The sequence below is a fragment of the Diceros bicornis genome, chromosome 26 (assembly GCF_020826845.1).
Source record: "Diceros bicornis minor isolate mBicDic1 chromosome 26, mDicBic1.mat.cur, whole genome shotgun sequence".
NCBI classification, from domain to species: Eukaryota; Metazoa; Chordata; class Mammalia; order Perissodactyla; family Rhinocerotidae; genus Diceros; species Diceros bicornis.
In genome coordinates this window covers 18,580,092-18,603,299 of record NC_080765.1, presented here as the reverse complement: position 1 = coordinate 18,603,299, position 23,208 = coordinate 18,580,092, and the positions used below count along the sequence as shown (strand labels likewise).

Sequence of the window (23,208 nt, the reverse complement as noted above, 5' to 3'; positions counted from 1 at the left end):
TTCCCCAAAATGGTACTATATATTTAATGGTAAAACAGTGCTAGTGAAAGTTATCATTTATTGTTTCCTCTGTGCCAGACACAACAATAAACATTTCACAAATGCTGGTTCATTTCATCCTCACAGCAACCCTAGTAGTAGTACTATTCCCATTTTATAGATAAGGACACTGAGGCTTGGCTCTGAGAGGCTCGGTAAATGCCCAAGAAGACCCAGCGGTCAAATCACAGGTGTCTCTTACCTGAATGTCTGCATTCTTTACCAGGACACAAGTACTGTCTGGGCAATTTTCTCCACACACTTGACTCTGCAGGATATTAATAGCTGTTCATTTCTGTTAGAATGCTTTTGCTGCAAGTAGCAAAAACACCAATTTTAACTGGCTTAAAGGGTGAGGAAATATCTCAGCAAACAGAAGTCCAGAGTTGGGGGAGCTTCAGGGTTGGTTGAGTCAGTAGCTTTGACTCTGTTCTTCCTCCTTAGTGTTGACATTTACACAGATTGTATTCCCAGATATGGCCACAATACTACAGTTCTTCAGCAATGTGACCTTGGCAGTCTTCCCATAGACAGGTGAGTCCACCTACCTACGCCTTGAATCTGGGTCGGCTTGTGCCTTATTTTGACCAGTAGAATGCAGCGGAAGTGATGCTGTGTGCCCTCCAGCGCTAGCTCAGAAGAGGCCAGGCAGCATCTGCCTTGTGTGCTGGAATACTCGCACTTGGAGCCCTGAGTTGCCCTGTAAGAAGCCCAGCCACCCTGAGGCCACCATGCCATGAGGAAGCTAAGCCACATAAGGAGGCCATGGGTAGGCTCTTGTGCTGGCAATCCTAGTCTCGGAATCCTCCTAGCCCTGGCGCCAGACTTGTGAGTGAAGGAGTCTTCAGATGATGCAACCCCAACTGTCAAGTCACCCCCAGCATTTGAGTCTTTCTAGATGAGGCCCCAGATATTGCAGAGTGTAGACAAACTGTGATAACCAGAACAATGTCATTCTCATCCTGGTAACAAGATGACTGTAGCTGTTCCAGACATCGCATCTAGACATGACAATACCCAGAGCTTAAAGAGGGGCCATCTCTTTCTGTGGCTCTCTCTCTCAGGGACAAAATACTTCCCCAGGACCCTCAGCAGGCATCATAGCTTGTCTCTTTGGTCAAAAGTGGGTCACATGCCCAGCTGGGACAGGATAGATGTTAGGAGACAACCTCTATGTCTATGATAATATGACCTGAGAAAAGATTTCCCTGCTTTAATTATTCGCAAACACTAGACTAAAAAAAAATTAAACTGATCTCTTAACTACAAGACTGCTCAGAAATATTTATACTGATTATATTTTTCATTTCCAGTAGGAGAAATCATATGCCATGTTTCTCAAACATATTTACCATGAAAGTTTTTTGATTTTTTTTTGTTTGTTTGTTTGAAGAGCACTTCACTTCCTGGAACTATTTTCTACGGAACAAAATTTGGAAAAGATAACACAATTATATACGGCCTCTGAAGGCCTTTCCATTAAAATCAGAAACATGATAACTATGCCTGTTACCACAACTATCATTTAACATTAATCTACGAACCAGTACAACTAAAGAAGAACTCTGTCCCCATTTTAATAAAGAAATTAGTACTTTTCCCCCCTTCTTATTCCTCCTGTTCCTACTTTTTGATCTTTGTTTTTATGCAATATGGGATACAGATCCAATTTATTATGGTTAAATTATTGGTTTTTCATGTTATGCCTTCCCTTTTAAGAAGTAATTAGGCACATGTGCGTGGTGATGGATTGTAATTAGTATTTGGATGATGAACATGAGAACATGATGTAATCTATGCAGAAACAGAAGTATAATGACATACACTTGAAATTTATACAATATTATAAACCAATGTTACCGCAATAAAAAAAAAAGAGAGAGAGAGCTTCTCCTCCAACAAATCTAAAAAAAAAAAAAGAAAAGAAAAGAAAAATAGCCTCCTTATTTGAATTTTGTTCTATAGTCATGTTAAGATTTATTTTGAATTAAATTTTAGATTTGGATGCTTTCAGTTCTCAGAAATAGTTCCTTTATACTGTGTTTTCCCCCATTCTTGAACTCCTTATTTTGATTCATCAGTGGGCTGATGTGCATTTTAAATAATTTATTTAAGAAGGGTGATGAATTTTATCCTTTCTGAGCTCTTGCATAGCTGATTTATGTTCTGTTGCCTTTGTAGATGAATCATAACTTCGCCGAGTGTCCCATTCTTAAGTAAAAGCCCTGTCCCCTAAAAACCCAGTGCTATCTCTCCACTGTCCCCTGGAGTTCTCAGTTGCACAGGACATGGCCAAGAAGGCCTGGTTTTCTTGCCCTGTTAAGTTAACCTACTTTTGATAACAACATGTTTGCAGAATTTTTTCTTTATTCTTGCCTTTCAAACACATCATCAAGATAGGTCTAAGTGTTGACATCTTTCAAATTATGTTACCCAGTTAACAATAAGCCCTAAAGAGCTGGAGAACTAAATTTTAAGGAGTGCTTTTTTTTAAATTATTTTATTGAGGTCATATCAGCTTATAACCTTGTGTAAATTTCAGGTGTACGTTATTATATTTCAGTTTCTGTATACACTGCATCATGTTCACCACTAATAGTCTAGTTTTTATCCATCACCAAACGTATGTGCCCCTTTACCCCTTTCACCCTCCCCCCATCCCCTTTCCCTCTGGTAACCACTAATCTGTTATGCTTATCCATGTGTTTATTTGTATATCTTCCACATATGAGTGAAATCGTACGATATTTGTGTTTCTCTGTCTGACTTATTTCGATTAGCATAATACCCTCAAGGTCCATCCATGTTGTTGAAAATGGCACGATTTTGTCTTTTTCATGGCTGAGTAGTATTCCATTACATATAGCACATCTTCTTTATCTAATTGTCCATTGATGGGTGCTTGGGTTGCTTCCACATCTTGACTATTATGAATAGAGCTGAGATGAACCTAGGGGTGTGTATATCTGTTCAAATTATTGATTTCATGTTCTTTGCATAAATATCCAGTAGTGGGATAGCTGGATCATATGGTATTTCTATTTTTAATTTTTTGAGAAATGTCCATACTGTTTTCCATAGTGGCTGCACCAGCTTGCACTCCCACCAGCAGTGTATAAGAGTTCCCTTTTCTAGGAGTGTTTTTTTAATTATATTTTTTGGTTATTGCTTCTGTTCTTTTTCTTCTCGGCTCTTCTTTAAAATAATGATTTTCTGTCTATCTCTATTCTATATCCTTCCTATTTATCATCTCTTCTCACATGCTTTTCATCCCTGAATTCTTCTCTCTGCCTGTCAGAGCTAATGATATTTATTTTTCTATCTGAATCACTGAGTCCCTTTTCTCTCCTATAAACCTTGCTCTTTACTGCTTCTGTTGTCATTTCTGCTATGGCATTATTAGATTTTTAAAACATTACTTGTTATATATTAACTAGTTTTCATCTAATCAACAAATATATGTATATATGAATACTATGGGGAGGACAAAGCAATTGCTGTGTAAAGTTTACTTTTGTTTCCTGTATTTTTCAAAAGTATGTTTTCTTCAGTCTCCAAAGTTCTTGATTCTCCTGCAATTTTTGTATCTTGAATCCCTTTTACAGATTGCAAACTTTGCGTGTTCATTTCCTCCAGTATCCATGTCCTTTGCATAAAGAAAGATAAATAACGGAATAGAATTTGCCATAAACTAGTATGAGTCTCAGTGAGCCGGCAACATCTCTTGAGTGTGGAGAGAGCTAGGAGCATGGGCAAGTCCATTAGGGGAAGTTAGTCTCTGCAGGGCCTCTTCTCCGTGAAGGGTGAAGCCAGTGAAACCGGATCAGCTTTTGTTTTCGGTTGGACCTGACCTCCACTCCAGAGCCACATCCAGCTGTGTGGACTTTTTCTTTGTGCTGCTTCCTGCTCCCATCTTGCGCTTACTCTTACCCTTGGAAATTCCAAGTGTATCAATTAATGTTGCACAATGATGCTGCACAACACGTTGCCTCAAAACCCAATGACATATAACAAGAAGCACTTAGACTGATGTTCGTGGGTCTGCAAGTCAGCTGAGGCTCAGCTGGGAGGCTCTGCTTGTAGTGTAAGTTGGGTTCAGGTCTACTCTACACGTGTTCATTATGGGCCCAGGCAGCAGAAACTGAGGGAAAGATTTTCTCATTGAGCTGTCGTTGGTACAAGAGGACATGCCCAACTGCCTCTGCTCATGCCACATCCTCTAACATCTCATTGCCCAAAGCAAGTCACATGGCCGAGTCCAACACCAATGAGGCAGGAATATACTCCAATCACAGTAGAAGGGTGGAAAGTAAATACTTGCTTTGCAATAATTCAAATTATAATACCCAGCTCTTCTCCAACGTGATGATCCACAGTGGCAAAGAGCTTCTAATGGAATGTCCTTGGTCTATCCCATTCCTATTCTGATACCCTCACATTGCCAAATCTGGTGGGGTTGGTGTGTTTCTTCTAGAATACTTCACTTTGATTCCCTAACCTACTCAACATGATCTCAAACTGCCTTTTTAAGTGTTTATATGGAGCTGGTGATTTTATGGCCTCAGTTGTCTTGTGTCTATAAAATGTTTGTTTGTCTTGAGCTAATTAAAATTTCATAGGCAACAAATAAAATTTAAAAAGATGAGGCTGGGATACATAATTGAATCCAATAAAGGCAGCATTGCATAGCTTAGCCATGTGCTCAGTTTGTGATCTGAGAGGCAATGCCACCTACCATTTGTGTGATCTGTTTATTAAAAACGAGAGGCTACGGCTTAACCACAGTCTGAATTTGTCATCTGGTTCCTAAATTGGAAAGTTCTACCGCTTACCCATGTGCAATGTTTGTGATCTGGTTACTAAAACAGAGAGTTGTAATTCCTGACCACGTGCCTGACTTGTGATTGGGTGAGGCAAACCGGGGAAAGCACGGCTTAGCCAAGCGCCATACTAGTGATCTGGTTACTAAACAGGGGACCATACAGCTCAACCATATGTTGTATTTGTGATCTGTTCCTAAAGCATAAGGCAGGGGCTTCACCAAGTGCCATGTTTGGGATCTGGTTACCAAAACAGAACTAAAACAGAGTGCTGTACCACATTCCCACACACCATAGTTGGGTTCAGATTACTAAAACAAAGGGCATATGGCTTAACACAGTCTGCATTTGTGATCTAGTTCTTGAACAGAGGGCCATGAGCTTAACCTTGGACTCCTGTCTGATTGTTTGCTGGAAGAAGGAGGTCTCTGAACTGCATGGGGTGTCCTCTGGGAACCAAAACTGGGTCAAGGACATTCTAACTCTTTTTGGGTTCTAAGAAGAAAATAACCACCTTAGTTTCACTTCTCAGTCTCAGAACAAAGTATCTTTGTTTTATTAATTTTTAGCAATTGATGCTATTATTTTTATAGCATGGAAGGGACACATAGTCCTACATTGCCATTCTTTCCTATCACTTCTATAAATTCATTTCTTTTCTACTCTCCATTCAGCCTAGACCCGTTTGATTTTGGGCTTCTGATTCTTTATCCTCTCTTTGGTCATCTTTTCTTTTCTTCATTCATTTTACACCCCATATTTTCCATTCTTTAAGTCTCATAATTGTCACTAGATTTTATTCAGTTCCTCTTCTTGCTTCACGTTGATATGTGTTCATGGCCCATTTGCTTGAGTACTTTCATTTGCCATATTTCTCTTTGTGCATAGGGATTTTCCTCAGTGCATTGGTTGTTTTACCCATTTCTCAAGACAATATGCACTCATTCTTTCATTCAACAAGTATTGACCTAGGGCCAACTTTTGCTAGGTACTGTGGAGATCAAACTGCCAACAGGACATGTCTCTATTGTCCAGGATCTTATGATCCAATGGACAAAACAGGAAAGTCAGCAGGCAGTTTTCATACCCTGTTGTAAGTGCTGTGATAAAGTTAGATATGAAATAACATGGATCACGTGTGAAGAAAAGCACGTTCAACCTCAGGGAACTCAAGAAAGCTTGCCAGAGGAATGTCAGAGAAGTTGAGCCTGAAGGAGGAATTGTTTTGGAGGAGAACATGAGTCAGAGAATGGTGGTCCAGACAGAGGGAATAGGCAAAATCCCAGAGATGAAAGAAAACCTGATACCCATGGCAGCCTCTGAGAAGCTCATGCTGGTTGGCACATGCACAGCCTGTGTGGGGTTGGGATGAGGCAGGACAAAATGGCAGGGCCAGATGATAGAAGCACTTGGGAAGCTGTGTTGAAGAACTTGGACTCTCTGATGAGAAGGGAGTCATTAAAGGGTCTCCAGCATGTCACGTCGGCTTCCGGGACCTTGTTTCAGAACAAGCGCCCGTATCTAGAAAGGTCACAGTCCTTGCAGATAGAATCAAGGTAAATCTAAACCTCATTCATTTGTTCAGCCCGAGCAGATCCTCATTTCCTTATCTGTCAGAAATGGCTTTCCTCTCTATCTGAAGATAGTCACTAAGAATTACTTGTCTGGGGTCATAGGTGTGGTAAAAGGTATGCTCCGGAATGAGACAAGTAATGCAATGACATCTCATCCTAATTCTTTGCTGAATGCCAGATGGAAGATGTCAAGAGAATCCTAAAAGCCTAAATGACATTCTTTCAATGAGAAAAAAGCAGGTGTGCTCTAGCGACGAAGAGCTTAAATCTCACTGTTCTCAGACAGAATTACGTGTTGGCCACCTTCAGCCTGCAGCCTGGAGCCGGGATGGATACTGTGAGCCTCCATACAGAGGTGAAATTGGATATCACATTAATAGGGCTGTCAAAGTTATGTCTTGTATTTCTATTACTTTGTATTTTTCGTTAAAAAAATTTAACATTTCTTATTTTATTTGATACTCACAAAACCTCTATGAGGTGGATAAGGTAGGTATTCTTCGTACTATTATTGTTATTATTCTCATTATTACTGTTCTTCCTATTATTTTTATTATTACTGTTATATATTAAATAGATGAGGAAACAGATTCCGAGCTATTAAGTGATCTCTCTAAGGACACTAGGCTAGTTAGTGGCAGAATGTGTCCTAGATGATAAGTCTCTTATCATCCCTGCACGTAGGATGTTTCCATCAACTACGTGCTCAAATACTCTGAACCCCTTTCTGCACTTATTTGCATGGGGGTGCAGAGAACTCAGCTGATTAATCTCATTTTCTGGAACTGCTGCAGTTGCCAGCTAAGGTGTGGGGAAAGGACTCGGGACTTGGAATCAGGGCGTCGGTTGAGTCGTCCCTCTGTGATAACTCACCCAGTGACTTTGGTCCCACTCAGTTTTTCATGTGTGTGCCACAACGACACAAATGGTCAAGGAAGCAAAGTGTATGAAGTACAAGGGACCGTGCATTTTAGAATAAACAGAGCTTTGTCTACAGAACCACCCGATGATATAATAACATTATCTCTATATTCCATAGGGGAAAACTAAGGAACAGAGAAGTTTAGTAACTTCCACTGGGTCGCACAGCCACTACGTGACAGTGTCTGAACAGAAACCAAGGTCATGGACCTTTTCTCAATTTATTCCTTCTAAGAACTTATTCTCTACCACACACACACACACACACACACACACACATGTGCGCACACACACACATGTACGCACACAGTGTGTTCACTGGCTTCTTCATTATGCCTTCACCATCAGTCAGATCTGTCATATGTGCTTGCCTTAACACACTCTTTCACATTAACAACATGAACCACTTGGGGCCATCAGCACATCCTTTTAGATGTGCAAAGGGGAATTTTGTATGTTTTTTTATTCTCCAGGGTTTCTGTAGGACATGAATATTTTCCTATGTCCTCCTGCTTTTTTCCCATTTTCTCATTTCATCATTCGGACTCCACAGACTCTGCAAACATCTCCCTGGGGTTGAAGAGAGTGGGCTCCCTGTTGGGCCCCTCTGCCTGTCTCACAGGAACCAGCTCTTTTGGAGTGTTCATAGCTTACCCTCAGCCCCCAAACTGGGTGGTCCAGGAGCTGTACCACCCTCTCCCGGCCATCCACAGCGTACCCTGTGCCCAAACTCTCAAAGATGAGATAAGTTCTTCCCAGACCTAAGTGAGCTCTTGGCAAAAATGCCTTTACTTTATCAACAAAAACCAAACTTAAGCCTGTATTAGATTCTTATTGCTGCTATAACAAATTGCCACAAACTTTGCAGGTTAGAATACACAACTTTAGCCTCCTGGAGTTCTGGAGATCAGAAGTCTGAAATCAGTCTCAGGGGGCTAAAATCAAGGTGTCGGCAGGGCTGTGTTCTTTCTGGAGGCTCTGAGGGGAGGGCTGTTTCCTCAGCATTTCCAGCCTCTGGACTGCCTGCCTTCGTAGCTTGTGGCCCCTTCCTCCATTTTCAAGTGCGTCACCCCCATCTCTGCTTCCTTCACCATGTTGCCTCTCCTCTTTAGCCAAATGTCCCCCTGCCGCCCTCTTATAAAGACCTTTATGATATCATTTAGGGCCCACCCAGATAATCCAGGGTGATCTCCCCTCTCAAGGTCCTTACCTTAGTCACATCTACAAAGTCCCTTTTATCACGTAAGGGATCAGATCTATAGGTTCCCAGGATTAGGATGAGGATATCCTTGGGGCATTATTCAGCCTACCACAAAACCCCCTTCCAGGAGGGCAAAGATGACTCTGTTCCCTGGAGTTCTCAGAGGTTCACACTCCGGTGGGACAGATCCAGTAGTGGGAAGAGCAGAGCACGAGTGAATTCTTATTTCAGTCACAGGCTCCCATCACAATGGCAGTTGAAATCCGGAGCAGAGAGCTGCTAATGGGCCTCTCCTGTGACCTGTACTCAAAACCAGACCTTTAATTTTACCCCCAGGGAATGCACTTCGCAGCGATTCTCTCCTTTTTAAAAGGAGGAACATGTTCCTGATTCTTACAGTGAGATACGCTCCTTGTAGAACAATGTGCCCTCTGCTCCCCTCCAGCTCAGCCCTCGCTCAATGCCCTCCAGCCCCTCCAGCTGGAAGCCCAAGTGCTTGCCCATCTCATGGCCTTGGCACTCGGCATTCCCTGTGCCTGGAATGTGTTGTGCCCCACCACCATCCATACCATCCACCCTCACCTTTGTCTCTGCCCAAATGGCTCCTTCCTGGGGAGATGTTCCCTGACGTGCTCATTTAAAACTGCAGTCCCCCCAAGACCTCCCAGCCTCCTTCCTGCATCCCCTTGCCCCACAGCTCATCCATGAACTGACATTCTGTTCCACTGGTTTCTTTGCATACTTTCTGTCTCTCCCAATGGCACTGTAAGCTCCATGAGGACAGGAAGTTTTCTCTGTCCCGTCTCTGATGTATCCCCAGTGCCTAGAACAGCGCCCAGCACTCACAAGTTCTCAATCTGTGTTTGTTGAATAAGTAAAAGAGAAGCACACTGAGAAAATAAACATCCCAGCCACAGGTAGAGTCTGGAGTTGACCTGTGGCTCCCTGCCTGTCGCAGGATAATGTGGCCAGCGGGTTTCAACAGCAGCATTGGGGAGAGCAAGGCGCACATCAGAATCCAAGGTCAGAGTAAAGCAGCAGAGCGTGTGGCCCCGGCAGAGAGGGAGCAGAAAGCATATACACAGATGATTTGTGCTAAATCCGAAATCCTTTATCTGACTCCCTTGCTCCTCGTCTTTGGCTACATTATTTAACCTCTCTGAGCTCCAACATCTTCATCTGTAAAATGGGCATAGTAGCCTGCACCTCCTCAGTGCGGTAACTCCGGGAAGACAAATGAGGCCCCGCCTGGCACAGGAAGCTCCCCCTACATCTAGCCTCTTCTACTGGGTACCAGACAGACTGGCTGGAAACTAGGCATTGGGCATCTGAACAGTTCGGTCCTGGTCAACAGCCCCTCGCAGATCTGCAGCCAGAGGACCCATCATTGGGCCCAGCTCCCAGGCGAGCTCTCTGTATTTACAGATCTTCATCTAGAAAGGCACTGCCAGCTGAAGTGTAACCCCCTCTTTCCCATACTAGTGAAACTTCCTGTCTTCCGTGGAGCCTGGGTTCTGTGATGAGACAAAAGCCACGTAGAGTCAAAGCAATCCTGGGCTCTGGCCGCGCCACATCAGTATGTGCATCAGGGCCAGCTTTTCCTGCAGGGCGTGGAGACCGTTCTTCATCTGAGTGTCACTGATGTGGGTGGCTTGTATTCACCACTGCCACCCTCGGCGGGGTGAGCCACCACACGTGGAGAAGCCCGTGGGCCATAAGAGCAAAGATGGATGACAAATGCCCGCCTCACCTCACTGAGTGCTTGGCGGGCGTCCCCTCCAACCTGCCCTGTTGTCGCTCGCCTTTGAAGAGGGGCAGAGGGAGAATCGCTGGCCCAGAGGGCCCGGTCCAGGGGCTGAGCTGCTTCAGGAGCAGAGACTGGGGAGGGGCACCTGCCCGGGGTTTAGCCAGGTTAGGTCGAAGCGCCTCCTTGCTTGCATTCAGAATGGTGGGTCTTTCCCAGGGGCAAAGCTTCTCAGTGTCAGCCACAGATTCTGAGCCCCGTGTCCGCTCCACAGGTGTTGCAGTTAGTGGAAAATTTCTTCCAGACTGTGGCAGTAAATAGGTGCTCAATCTTAGTTCTGGTGTGATTGTGAGTTTTCATCTTTTTCTGTCACCACTGCATTCCAGGGGGAGTTTGCAGAGGCTGAGCCATGTGTTAAGACCCAATCCCTGTGCTGACCCAAACTGATTCCTCACAGGGTTAAAGAACACAGTACGCTCCCCTCTCTCTGTCCTTGTGTCCCCCACACCAAGTGGGGGAAACCTGCACGAGTCCAGATGGATCCGTCACAGCCTGGCACCCGCTGTTTTTCAGTACCTGTACCAACCTCCCATTCCTTTGCCCAACCTGCTCGTCTGGTCCAAGACACCAGGTGTGTCTGCCTCTTTGCTCATGGTGGGGAGGGGTCTCACAATGCCTCGCATTCCAATCTCACTGTGTAATTCTTCATGGGGGGAAATCTTGGAGCCAGGAACGACTCTGGAAGTCTCTCTGGTTATGCTGGTGTCTCCTGTACTTCTCATCTGGACACCACTGGCACGCTGATGGCAGGCCACACCCTTTGGGGGTCTGCTTATTAGACAGGGAGGCTGCATTGCCCCTGAAGGGGGGCCACGCATAAAAGGGAAGGTGCAGGCAGGAAATTCTGTAGATCTAATGACCTTGGGTGGCCTTGCCATGTTGGTGCTTGGGGCACACTTAGAAAATAACCATGTTTTTATGCCCATATTTTATAAATGGATGAGAGTGCTCAGCCATGTGGGTACGACTCTGGCTGCCCAAGATCTTGTCCAGATGCCCCGGACTACAGGGCTTCCTACCATGGCTGTAGGAACTGTAACCAATTCCACTACCTGGTTGAGAACCTCTGACCACTGATCTTCCAGGCAGTGCACCCTCAGTAGGATGATGCCTTTGGTCGAGGGGGAGAGAGAAGAACAGAGGAGGACAAGGTTCCGGAGCATATTCTCCTCTGCAGAGGAGAAGGAACTGTGTCATCAAATTAATTCCACACCTTCTGTGAAAGCTGAAATGAGTTTGGATTCACCTAAAATCTGGTGAGGGAAGATGTGGCCCCCAGCCACGCAGATCTCCACATGAGGCAGGGACAAGGCCTCACTGAGCAGAGCACCCGGCCGAGAGCAGAGAGCTCCGTCCTTCCAGGAGCCGCATTTCATCTTATCAAGAATTCAGGACTTGCCTGGAGACTCAGCAGCCCTGAGCTTCCTCTCGCAGCGGGAAAACACATTCAATTACTATGCTCTTTCACCTTGAAACAGTAGAGAGTCTGAACATGGGAAGTCCTGTGCACAGGGGGCTCTTCCTGGCCTTCTCACGGATGGGGCGGGCACTGAGTGGGCAGGGAAAGCATAGGAAAGATTGTGCTATGGAGCAAATGGAGGATTCATGTTTACTCAATCAGCAAACATCTGCTGTGCATCCAGCTGGGGCCAGGCTCTGGGACAGACTGGTGGTAAACACTGTGTAAGATGCAGTGCATGCCCTCAGAGGGCCCATCATCTCCTGGCAGAGGCCGATAAACAGACAAAAATAACTCCCAATGGGAAGAGCAGTGACAAAGAGTTCTGGGAAGCCAGAGGCACCAATGCCACCCTCATGAAGGCCCCCTGAACTGATGGGAGGAGGTGGACCATGAGGGACCAGTATGCAGTCAATACTGCATGCTCCTGCCTCTGTCCTGGGACAGAGGACCCCAAAAAAGCAGGGCACATCGTTTGACTATTCTTCACTGTTTACACCTAATTCCCAGATACAGTGGCTGCCAGATGAGAAAAACAGAGGGATCCTGAATGAATGATCTTCTCTGCCTGTCAGCACAAGTGCTGCCCGTCCTCTGAGTCCCATCAACTCCTCTGTCTGTGCTCCTAGTTAGAGACTATAATTCCCAGCATACAGTGAGGCAGACAGCAGAGCAGGAAGGCCTAGGATGTTTTTTCACCATGGTGGACAGCCACATAGGGAGCATCATGTGCTGGGAGAAGCATTTCCTTCCTGTGCCTTTGTACAAACATGGGTGAGCATCAGAATCCCCTGGAGCACTTGTTAGATACAGGTTGCTAGGACCCACCGCCAGAGTGTCTGATTCAGTAGGTCTGAGGTGGGGCTGGAGAAATTGCATTTCCAACCAATTTCCAGGTGTTGCTGGTCCAGGGAACACACTTTGAGAACCACTGTGCTAGACTAACTGAGGTTGCATAGCAGTCTTCCCAACTTGAGAGAACCATGCTTCCCAAGCAAGAGAGAATCTGTATCCACAAAGCGACACCTCGGGAGTGGCTGCAGGAACTGCAGACTGAGCTCACGGGTGCACACAGCTCCTGATGCTCAACAAAAGTCCCCACAGCTAACCGGGCAACAAGGGGCCAAGAACCTCCCATCCACTCTCTCACGTGGCAAGTCCTGCATTTGAGCTCCCCATCTCTCACTCACATATATATCAACAGAAACAACAGCAACTAGAACACTGGGTGAATTACAGCTTAATGTGCCTAAGGCTAAGGGACACAGAGGAGGAGCATAGCTCTGAAGAGTGAATCAGGTAAGCATTGTAGAAGATGCCTGTTTGATCTTCTTTAATACTTTAATCTTTAAAAACAATGCAAGAGATTTTGGATCTATTGAAAAAAAAAAAAGAGCAGTGACCATAACAGTCTGAGGCACAAGGGGTATGAACTAAAATAATAAGAGTATGGAAGGAACCAAATGGAACTGCCAAATTAAAATCTTCACTGGAGATAGTAGGAGCAGAGTACACAGTCAAAAAACAAAAAAAGAGTAATATGAAATACAAAACAAAGAGATGAAAATGATTAGAGAAAAGACGAAAAATATGGAAACAAAGAATAGAAATCTAATTAAGACTAATTTGTGTTCTAGAGGAAGGAACCTCTTGGATGGCACAGGAGAAAGACGTGAATCAGAGTAGTTGTCAGGGCCCAGTCACGAGGCAGAAAATGACAGTGGTGTAGAAATTTAAAGCCCCCTCACGAAACCCCAGCCAAGATGAATGCAAAAACATATAGCTTAACACAGCGTGGAAAACATTTTTAAAATTTCATGGATAATGAAAGATTTCTACTAGTGTCCAGGAAGAAAAAAAATGAACTTCAAAGGAGAAACTCAGGCCACCATCCAACCTCATTGCTCCTCCCCCACATTAAACCACAGAAGGAACTGGAGACGTTTCAACAGAGCTTTGAGGGGAAAATTTATGCAATTCTAGAATTTTATACCAAACTAAGTTGTCTGTCATGGGAGAAGGGGGAACAAAAATATTATCGGATTATAAGAACTCAGAGAATGTGATGTTCACAAATGCTTCATTATCAAATGATGTTTAAAAGTTCTCTGGCAGATATTCGGATAAAAACCAGGTACACTCAGGGGCGTCACAGTCATAGAAAAACAGAAGTGAGCATTGACATCAATTAAATATAATGACATAGCAGTAGCTGTTATAAATTTTGTTACAAAACTAAATGCAGAAGCCAAATACTATTCTAGAAAAAGACGCTAATAGTAGAAAATGTGTCGTAATAAATCTATAATTTAATTTACAGAGACTGTAAGTATCAGGTAAGAGGGAGGAAAGTCAAGATATGTAAGTTTTCTTATCATATGCAAGGAAAGGTGAGAAAGCGCAATTTAATTTCTTGAATTGGATAATACAAGAAATGCTGGCATAAGTAATGCATTTCATAAATAGAAAAATATCCGCCAGTATAATCAAAATTAGGAAGACTATAGGGTTTTTTTGTTTTTTTTTTTTTACAAAAGACAAGGAAAACATAAAGAAGACTGAAAACTAGAAAGCAGGACACTAAATAACAGAAGTACAGCCAAACATGTTTATAACAATATGTGGAAATGTAATTAGACTCCACCATTGGAAGACAAAGCATCTCAAGTTCAATTTTTTAAAAATCCAACTCTATTCTCTTTATAAGAGACATACCTTTTTAAAGAGCCATGTGTTTAATATTACACAGAAAGTTTAAAAACCAAAAAGGAGACAGACATTTAGCAGAAAAATCTACACAAAAAGAAAACAAGCATAGCCACATTGATGTAACAAATAGATTTTTTCAAACAGAAGGCACTTAAATATTTTTTAATGACTGATTGAGTATACTGATAAAAGGCACACTATAGTTCTCCATCTAATTCCATGTGTGGGTTTTTCCCCTCACCATCAAGCAATCTCCAGCACCAGCTGCATGTCTTACAATTCAACTCAATTCTGACATATCCACTCGGAGATAACGTCAGATTCCAGAGATTAAGGGCTCAGTCCCACAAGACTGCCCCAACCACCCCCGCAACCCACACCCACACACACCCACGCTTCAGTTGCCAATGGCAAGTTCAGGTGTTACGTGTGCTTCCGACTCACTGGCTGTAAATCAGAGGTTCCCACTACCCCCTACTTGGGTTCGATTAATTTGCTAGAGCGGCTCACAGAACTCAGGAAACAGTTTACTCACTAGATTACCAGTTTATTACAAAGGATATGAAAGGATACAAATCAAGGGCCAGATGAAGAGCTACATAGGGCGAGATCCCGAACAAAGGAGCTTCTGTCCTTGTGGGGTTTGGGGCCTGGCGTGGTGGCATGTGGAAGTGTTCTGGTCCACTAACCTAGGAGCTCTCTGAACCCCCTCCTTCGGGGTTTTTATGGAGACATCATTAAATAGGCATGATTGATTAAATCATTGGCCATTGGTGCTTAATTCAACCTTCAGCCCTTCTCCCCTTCCTGAAAATCAGGGGGTGGGAATGAAAGTTCCAACCCTCTAATCATGGTTGTTCCCCCGGTAACCAAGCTCCCCCATCTTTAGGGGATTTCCAAAAGTCACCTCATTAACATAAATTCAGTTGTAGTTGAAAGGGGCTTGTTATGAATAACAAGACACTCATTTATGGCTCTGAAGCAATTTCAGGAACTGAGGACAAGAGACCAAATATTATAACAAAAAATGCTCCCAGTGCTCTTATCACTGAGAAAATTCCAAAGGTTTGGGACCTATGATCCAGGCACCAGGAACCATGGACAGAGGACCAAAATATATATTTATTATAAATCACAATTCTGTAATGGAGGCTGCCCACTTGTTTATCATAATTTCCTCCCAGTGCCTTTCCTGGGCTTTTTCATACTCAGTAAACTTCTTGTAAGTTCCCATCCTTTGATGACTTTTATTATTATCTCTATGCAAATGACTTCCAAATCTGTATCATTAGCCCGTATCTAGACATCCTACTGCCTCCTGGGCTGTTCTAGAGGACTGTCCCTCCAGAACCTCCAATGCACACATCCAAAATGTAACTGTCTCCTTGCTGTCTAAGCCTGTTCTTCCTCTGTTACCATTCAGCTCAACATAAAGCCGGGGTGTCATCATAATTGGCTCATTCTCCTTCACACTCCACACACAATGAATCATCAGGTCTTGTCAACCTCTCCCACAAGGCTCTTGAATTCTCTCTGTACCCATACCCACCACGGTTTCTAAACCTGTTTTTTCAGTACGGTGTCTGGTTGTCCTGCCCCTGGTACCAGCAAAGGGTAATTTATCTCAAGCTAAAACACGATGAGGTAATTTCTCTGATGAAAATCCTTTAGTGGTACCCCATTTTATGCAGAAGATAAAACTGAGCTCCATTCCTCAAAAAATTAAACAGAATTACCGTATGATTCAGCAATTTCACTTCTGGGTATATAACCAAAAAAACTAAAAGCAGGAACATGACCAGCTATTTGTACACCTACATTCGTAGCAGCATTATTCACAATAGCCACCAGGTGGAAGCAATGCAAGTGTCCATGGATGGATAAATAGATCAAATGTAGCATATACATACAATGGAATATTGTTCAGCCTTAAAAAGGAATAAAATTCTACAGCATGCTACACATGCTACACCTTGGATGAACCTTAGACACATGATGTGAAGTGAAATTAGCCAGTCACAAAAGGGAAAATACTGTATGATTCCACTTACAAAAGGTACCTGGAGTATTCAAATTCATGTTTGACTTCCTTTGTTTTTTTTGGTGAGGAAGACTGGCCCTGAGCTAACATCTGTTGCCAGTCTGCCTCTTTTTGCTTGAGGAAGATTGTCCCTGAGCTAACATCTATACCAATCTTCCTCTATTTTGTATGTGGGACGCCGCGACAGCATGGCTTGATGAGCGGTGTGTAGGTCCATGCCCAAGATCTGAACCTGCGAACCCTGGGCCGCTGAAGCAGAGTGTGCAAACTTAACCACTTGCCACCAGGCCGGCCCTCTTTTTTTAATCTCCAGTTTTATTTCTTCTTAATAGAACAGATGATAGAAAAAAAGTGGGGAAAATGGCATAATCTACTCATGACAAATGCTTTAATGTACTTTAACAACCTTGGTTGATATATCTTTTTGTGGTTTTTAAAAAATATTTTTGATTGAGGTCACATGGGTTTATAACATTGTATAAATTTCAGGTGTACATCATTATATTTTGATATCTGTATAGACTGCATCACATTCACCACCAAAAGTCTAGTTGCCATCCATCACCAGACCCATGTGCCCCTTTACCCCTTTCACCTTCCCCCCTCTCCCTTCCCCCCTGGTAACTTGTTCTCTGTATCTATGTGTTTATCTTCCTCTTATGAGTGAAATCATATGATATTTGGCTTTCTCCATCTAACTCATTTTGCTTAGCAAAATACCCTCACGGTCCATCCATGTTGTTGCAAATGACAAGATTTCATCTTTTCTATGGCTGAGTAGTATTCCATTGTGTATATATACCACATCTTCTTTATCCATTCATCCATTGATGGGCACATAGCTTCCTTCCAAGTCTTGGCTATTGTGAATAATGTTGCAATGAACATAGGGGTGCATATATCTTTTTGAATTAGTGTTTTCTTGTGTTTTGGATAAAATCCAGAAGTGGAATAGCTGGATCATGTGGTATTTCTATTTTAATTTTTGGGGGCATCTACATACTGTTTTCCATAGTGTCTGCACCAGTTTACGTTCCCACCAGCAGTATACGAGGGTTCCCTTTTCTCCACATCCTCTCCAACACTTTTTAATTTCTTGTCTTTTTAATAATAGCCATTCTGACAGGTGTGAGGTGATATCTCATTGTAGTTTTGATTTGCATTTCCCTAATAATTAGTGATGTTGAACATCTTTTTCACATGCCTGTTGGCCATCTGTATATCTTCTTTGGAAAAATGTCTGTTCATATCCTCTGCCCATTTTTTGATCGGATTGTTTTGTTGTTGCTGTTGAATTATATGAGTTCTTTATATATTTTGGATATTAACCCCTAATCAGATATATGATTTGCAAATATCTTCTCCCAGTTGGTAAGTTTTCCTTTCATCTTGGTGGTGGTTTCTTTTGCTGTGCAGAAGCTTTTTAGTCTGATGACGCCCCATTTGTTTTTCTTTTTTTTTCTTTTGTTTCCCTTGCCTGAGGAGACATATCCAAAAAGATACTGCTAAGACCAATGTCAAAGAGCATACTGCCTATGTTTTCTTCTAGGAGTTTTATGGTTTCAGATCTTACATTCAAGTCTTTAATCCATTTTGAGTTAATTTTTTGTGTATGGTGTAAGGTAATGGTCTACTTTCATCCTTTTGCATGTGGCTGTCCAGTTTTCCCAGCACCATTGTTAAAGAGACTTTCCTTTCTCCATTGTATGTTCTTGGCTCCCTTGTCAACAATGAGCTCTCCATAGATGTGTGGGTTTATTTCTGGGCTCTCAATTCTATTCCATTGATCTGTGTGTCTGTTTTTGTACCAGTACCATGCTGTTTTGGTTACTATATCTTTGTAGTATATTTTGAAATCAGGGAGTGTGATACCTCCAGCTTTGTCTGTTTTCTCAGGATTGCTTTGGCTATTTGGGGTCTTTTGTTGTTCCATATAAATTTTAGGATTCTTTGTTCTATTTCCATGAAAAATGTCATTGAGATTCTGATTGGGATTGCATTGAATCTGTAAATTGCTTTAGATATTATGGACATTTTAACTATGTTAATTCTTCCAATCCATGAGCACAGAATATCTTTCCATTTCTTTATGTCTTCTTCAATTTCTTACAATAATGTTTTATAGTTTTCAGGGTATGTGTTTCTCATCTCCTTGGTTAAATTTATTTCTAGGTATTGTATTCTTATTATTGCAGTTGTAAATGGGATTATATTCTTGATTTCTCTTTCTGCTAGTTCATTATAGAAATGCAACTGATTTTAGTATGTTGATTTTGTAGCCTGCAACTTTATTGTGTTTGTTAATTATTTCTAATAGTTTTTTGGTGGATTCTATAGGACTTTCTATATATAAAATCATGTCATCCACAAATAGGGACAGTTTTACTTCTTCTTTTCCAACTTGGATCTCTTTTATTTCTCTTTCTTGCCTAATTGCTCTGGCCAGGACTTCCAATACTATGTTGAATAAGAGTGATGAGAGTGAGCATCCTTCTCTTGTTCCTGTTCTTAAAGGAATTGCTGTTCTTAGAGGGATCACTTTCAGTTTTTCACCGTTGTGTATGATGTCAGCTATGTGTTGTTTGACTTTCTATAGAAAGTAGAATGGTGGTTGCCCGGGTTTGGGGAGGAAGGAATGGGAATATAGTGCTTAATGGATACAGAGTTTCAGTTTGGGAAGATGAAAAAGTTCTGGAGATAGATGGTGGTGATGGTTGCACAACACTATGAATGTACTTAATGACACTGAACTGTACGCTTAAAAATGGATAAAATGGGGTGAATTTTACCACAACAAAAAAAGTAAAAACCAAAAAGCAAAGACAGCCAAGCTCCTCACCATGGCATAGAGGCCTTTATTAATTGGCATCCCGTTTACAGCTCTCACTCATCCCTACCACATTTTCCTCCTGCTCTAGTCCTCCAAAGAACTCAACATACGGCCATTCCGTGAAGGTGTGGAGCTTTCCCACCCTACGCCTTGGTATGGTGTTCCCTCTGGCCGACATGCCCTTCTCCCTTCCCTTCTCCTCGCCCTCCTCCCACCCCACTCCACTCACCTGAAAAACTCTTTTTCCCAGGTGTTAGGTTACATGCCTATTCTCCAGGAAGCCTTCTAGGACCCCCTGCCCCTTTCCCAGGGGTTTCTAAGCCATCCTGTGCTTCCCTTGTCACAGCACATATCACACCAAATTAAAATCGCCCATTTGCTTGTCTTTTGAGAGCAGGATCTATGTCTTGCTCACCTTTGTATCTCCATCTCAGTGTTTGGCATGGAGTCAGCCTCAATAAATATATGTTGGTTTAGGAAATCATTCTTTTGGCGCTAAAGAATATCCTCATTTAAGAAATATGAGGACTATAAGAAAAATTTATGGAGATAGAATTCTCTTCACAGACTTTAATGTTACTCAAGGTCCCTGACAAATCAAATAGTCCAAAAAAATAAGGTTATAGAACATACAGATTACAATTATAAGGCTACATAATATAATGAATAAAGATAAATATATTTGTATAATTGACCCTACAGAGATTCCACTATGCTGGAAAACTCCTTAGGTTCCTAAAAATAGGAGTTGTACAGGCTGCATTCTTTAACCAGGATCCATTAGAAACAGAATAAAACAACAAAAAATCAAACCTAGAAGAAATAAAAACAAATAAGATTATAAATACAAAATGGGATATAAAATGTATTGAGAGAACTTTAAAATTGTGGGACTACTGTGTATAGTTACATGCTAATAATAATGAAAACCTTTTGGCTGGTTTTCTGAAAAAATACAAGATTGCAAAGTTGACTCAAGAAAATTAAAAGCTAAATGGATTGATAAGCATGGAAGAAATACTTGCTGGCATTATGTCCATATTGTTTTATAGTAATTTCTTTCAAACTTGTAAAAGAGATCTATTCTGACAATATAGAAAACATCTGGAATTCTACTCAACTAATTTTGTTTAAATATCGGTATCCTAATATTACAACGTGACCCAGATAGCCAAATAGAAGGAACACTATAGATTTCTGGAATCTGCATCTTTCCTTCCCTTCTCACAGCCCCTGGCCAATTCTTTTCGCCTAATTTCAGCAAATTCTCAGCTGGTTCATTTTTCCAAACACTCCAGTCCTTCAATCGGTCTTCTAGAAAATGGTTACTCCTTTTCTCAGAATCTCTTTGATTTCATCACACTTCATCTCTGACCGTGGCAGGGAAGGGGGTCCCAATTTTCTCATCTGTGAGGTCCACCACCCTCACCATGCATCTTGTCAGCCTTCTCCCAGCACCCAGGCTGCTACAAGTTCCCCTCTCAAATCGAAAGGGGGATTATACGGTAGCTCAACCCTGACTATATCTCAAAATTCACTTTTCTAGGCAAGCAACTGTGATGCAGAAAACAAATCCACTGTACACACCCCCCTTCAGTTGCTCTTACTCATATAAATGTCTTTGAACTTGAGTCCTTTAGAATTCCAGCAAGTTTCAGTAACTCAATTTAATACTTAAAGTAAGGAAGGAATTGCTTTACAAAGAAAGCAGGGAAAGAAATATGTCTAAAACTTTCTTTCATCCTGGTTCAGACTAACTTAAAACATTTATTTCTGTCTTCATTCTTGCCTACGTTATACTGTAGAAATCCCAAAGTCTTAGTGGTTAACAACAAGGGTTTATTTCTCACTCCAATTCCATGCCCTTCATGGGTTGACCCCAAGTTCAATTCATTCCAGGACCCAGGATGAAGGAGCAGCCCCTGTTTGGTGTAAGTGTTCTTGTGGCAGAAGAAAAAGAGAAGAGGCAGAGTACATGATGGCTGTGAGACTCTTCCCTGGACTTTCATCACTTTCATATGTCACTTCCACTCTCATTTAATTCACCAAAGCCTGATGTCAATGGGCAGGGAGATATAATTCTCTCACAGGGAGGAAAAGAAATACTTGGAAATAATGTAACATGTTACAGCCCGCATTCTTGCCCATAAATATTTATTTCCCTCCCTTCAATCACAAAACATACCCATCCCCTCCCCAACGGAGACACTCAAAAGTCCCATCCTATTACAACAGGAGATTCAAGATCTAGAATCTCATCATATACATCAAATCTGAGCGTGGCTCCTCTTGATCTGGAGACATATGAACTAAAAAGACAAATTACGCTTCTCAGACACACTCAACATAGAATGCTGGAATAGGGTCAGGTTAGCCACCAAAAGCATTCCCATCCAGAAAGCAAAACCTAGGAGACACACAGCCATCGAAGGCTCAGAGCAGTTCTGAAATCCTGTTGGATAGACCTTGGGGTGAGGAATATTCATTGTTTAGACCCCAGTTCTGCTCCTGGATATTGCTCTTGATTTCGCTGCAGAGATTTCAAGCATGATTCCCAGCTTCACTATCTGGGAGATCTAGCCTTTTCTACTCCTTGTACTCATCTGATGAGGGTATTGGAAAATATGCCCTTCTTGGGGCTTGTATAGCTTATCCTGATAATGGCTTGTGCCCATGGAAGATTGGGACCTCAAAAATCATTTTAAGTGTTGAACGGTCATAGAGACTTATAATCCCAGGCTCTTGGCTCTTAGCCCATACAGCTCTCTCAAAAACTTAGTCATTATTTTATCTATTCAATTCCAATTGGTTTATGCTAATAGCCAAAACCACAATTGTTTTTGAAACATACCTCTCTCTAAACTTAATAACCAGCTTCCTGGGAGAGTCACTTAACGTATTCAAGGGTTTTAACAAGGGACACTTTGATTTGTTTTAATAGGCCTATATTATTATGTAAAGCATTTCTCACATTTATCTCTTCCTAGTTAGATATGAGAAACAACTGCTTCATTCAACCCTGCAAGACCAGGAATTTCTGATTGTCTTTGTTCCTGGCTTGCAAACCAACCAATTCTTTCCTGAGCTCATCTCTTTCTCATAGTACCCCATCAGATGCAACCAGTTGCAGCCAGAGCATGCTATTTCCCAAAGTTTTTACCTAAAGCTGCAAACTCATTCAATTTGTCCTCCAAGTTAGCACAGGCAGCGATTTTACCAAATGCTTTGCTACTGCATAACATGGGTCATTGCCTTTCCAGCCTCCAATAGGAGTTTTATTATTTCCCACTGCCTAGCCCTGGAAACAATAAACCATATTTTAGAGTGTTTGTTAGGGTAGCCTCTCACTTCTGTGTATTAATATCTGTATTGTTGACTTAAACCAAGTTATGCTGTGGTAGCAAGCAAGCCCAAAATCTCTATGGCTAATAACAACAAAGGGCACTTCTTACTCATATTACTTGTCCTCTATGGGATAGCTACAGATCTTCTCTACTTTATCCTCATTCTGGAACCCAGACAGAGGAGCAGCCCCTCTGTCGGGCAGGCTGTGCTCACGGCAGAGGGAAAAGAACAAGTGATAGAACCACACGATGAATCTCAAAGCTTTTAAATGGATGTGGCATATGTGACTTTTACTCACATTTCATTGGCTGAGAAAGTGACCGGACCAAACCTGATAGAAATGGGGCAGGCAAGTTTAATCCCCTCACTAGGATGGGAGGAATGTAACTGGGAATGCTACACTCCCCCCCTTCAGCTGCTCTTCCTCATAAATACGGCTTTGAACTTGCCTTTTATCTTGTTAGA

At 42.3% G+C, this 23,208-nt stretch overlaps 1 protein-coding gene across 4 annotated transcripts in view; it reads left to right on the top strand.

Moving 5' to 3' along the window:
• Nucleotides 1-23,208, top strand: part of CALN1 (calneuron 1) — a 398,390-nt gene that overhangs the window by 361,905 nt on the left and 13,277 nt on the right. The window lies entirely within an intron of this gene.